The sequence below is a fragment of the Pseudophryne corroboree genome, chromosome 4 (assembly GCF_028390025.1).
Source record: "Pseudophryne corroboree isolate aPseCor3 chromosome 4, aPseCor3.hap2, whole genome shotgun sequence".
In the NCBI taxonomy this organism is placed as follows: Eukaryota; Metazoa; Chordata; class Amphibia; order Anura; family Myobatrachidae; genus Pseudophryne; species Pseudophryne corroboree.
In genome coordinates, this window is record NC_086447.1 from 27,300,783 (window position 1) to 27,303,551 (window position 2,769).

The window sequence follows — 2,769 nt, forward strand, 5'->3', positions numbered from 1 at the left end:
CCATCCCACTTGGAAAGAATCAGTTTCTGCAGAGGGCGGGAATGGAATTGAGCGTACTCCACCATGTCGAAAGCTGACACCATGAGACCTAGCACTTGCATTGCCGAGTGTATCGACACTTGCGGACAAGATAGGAAGCATCGAATCCTGTCCCGAAGTTTCAGGACCATCTCCTGAGACAAGAACAACCGCTGGTTGTGAGTGTCTAACAATGCCCCCAGGTGCACCCTACTCTGAGCAGGGACCAGGGAAGATTTCTTCCAGTTGATGAGCCACCCATGGGCTTGCAGAAGCTGGAGCATCAAATTCAGATGATGTAGGAGAATTTCTGGGGAATTTGCCAGGATCAACAAGTCGTCCAGATACAGGAGGATCTTGACCCCTTGACGGCGGAGTACAGCCGTCATTACCGCCATGACCTTTGTGAAGACTTGCGGAGCCGTGGTCAAACCAAAAGGTAAAGCCCAAAATTGATAATGGAGGTTGCCCACAGCAAACCTCAGGTATTGCTGATGCAATATTGCAATAGGAATATGCAGGTAAGCATCCTGTATATCCAGGGAGACCATATAATCCCCAGGCTCCAATGCTAGAACAATAGAGTAAAGAGTTTCCATACGAAATTCAAGGTCTTGAGGTTGAGAATGGGCCGAGAGGACCCATTCTGTTTCGGGACTAGTAACAGTGGTGAATAGTACCCCTTGCCTCTCTGAGCCAGAGGTACCTGTACCACCACTCCTATGTCCAGGAGTTACTGTAACCACCGAATGAATAGTTTTTGCCTTCACCTGATCCGAAGGGACGTCTGTCAGGCAAAATCGATGAGGGGGACGATTCTTGAAGGATATGGCGTAACCGTGAGTGACGACTTCCCATACCCAGGCATCGGAAATGGTCTTCAACCATACCTGGGTAAACCCTAGAAGTCGGCCTCCCACCCTGAGATCCCCTAGAGGGAGGCCCGCCCTGTCATGCAGCAGGCTTGTCAGTTTTGGAAACAGGCTGACGGGCAGCCCAGGCACGTTTAGGTTTGGGCTTAGTGGTTTTGGAAGTGCGAGCCTGTTTCGGGTACGCCTGACCTTTTGCTTTACCTGAAGGATGAAAGGAGCGAAAGGAAGTACTCTTAACCTTCTGTTCGGAAGGAGCAGTACTAGGTAGACACGCTGTTTTAGCAGAAGCTAAGTCAGCCACTATCTTGTTGAGGTCCCCTCCAACAAGAATGTCTCCCTTAAAAGGGAGCACCTCCAGGGTTTTGTTTGAATCCAGATCCTCTGACCAGGACCGTAACCAGAGAATCCGGCAAGCCAAAATAGACGTAGCAGAGGCCTTGGCTGCCAGAATACCGACATCAGAAGCCACCTCCTTAATGTAATGAGAGGCTGTGAAAATATACGAGAGACATTGTCTAGCATTATCAGAAAAATTAGAAGGCAGCTCTGCTTCCACCTCCTGCGCCCACGCTTCAATAGCTTCAGCAGCCCGTGTCGCTGCAATAGTGGGCCAATGCACAGCTCCTGCTAGGGTGTAAATCGCCTTTAAGCAACCCTCCACACTCTTATCCATTGGTTCTTTCAGAGAAGTGACGGTAGTTACAGGCAAAGCTGAGGGTACCACCAACTGCGCCACTTGCAAATCCACCGGCAGGGGTGTTTCCCAATTTATACTTAGCTCCGCAGTGAGGGGATAGCGAGCTAGCATTTTCTTGTGAGGTGTGAATTTCTTTCCCGGATTTTCCCAGGATTCCTGACGTATGTCAACTAAATGGTCAGAATGAGGTAAAACTTGTTTAACATCCTTCTGACGTTTAAATCTGTCCGGTTTCTTAGAGGTAGCATCAGGCTCCGGGTCATCAGTAATTTGAAGAATGAGTCTGATAGCCTCCAGTAAGTCAGGAACATCCACCTGTGAGACAGATTCCCCATCAGAAGTATCTGGATCAGTGTCTGTGGGGTCAGTATACACGCCATCCTCATCAGACGAGGTGTCTGGGACGTGGGTGGATTGTGAGGAAGTAATTGCCAGCTTAGAGGACCCCTTGGTCTTAGGCAGGCGAGGGGAAGATTTCTGTTTAGTCAGTGAGTGCTTCAATTGCTGTAACTGAGTGGACAGGTGATCTGCCCATAGCGGATTAACCACAGGGATAATATGCAGTTGTTCCTGCACGTGAAGTCCCATAGGGGGCGTAAGTCTAGTTACCAGCATACTTAATAACGTGGAAAAAGTAGCCCAAGTTGGGTCATTATGAACCCCCGTTGCTACGGTCACTCTAGGGGGTAGGAACCCCCAGAACCTGAACCCTCTGCTGCTATGTTTTCCTCTAATGTGTCCGCAGCATCACCACCAAGCACTGTGGGATCAGCCATAGCTCCGTCACCCCTTGTAGCTGACATACCTGTAAGCTCAATTCACGGGCAACCCAGTACAATATCAGCAATCTAATACCTTAACTAGAACCCCCTGTACAGTGTATTAGCACAAACAGAATTCAAGAGGTATATGGTGACTGAAAATAACAGAGAAAAATACTCAATAAGTATATCCTGTGAAACACCTATATTAAACCCTGACGTACTTAGCCCCCACAGGGTACAGAATATAGGGATAGCACTCTGAGCAAGGTACACGGAATGGAAGTCATGCAGCAGCTGTATATGCACACACAGTCACATGTACAATGCAGAAATTATGACAAACAATAAAACTGCACTGGACTGGTAATACAGAGTAGTACTATGTATAGCTATACACTGAATAGATATAACAATGCAC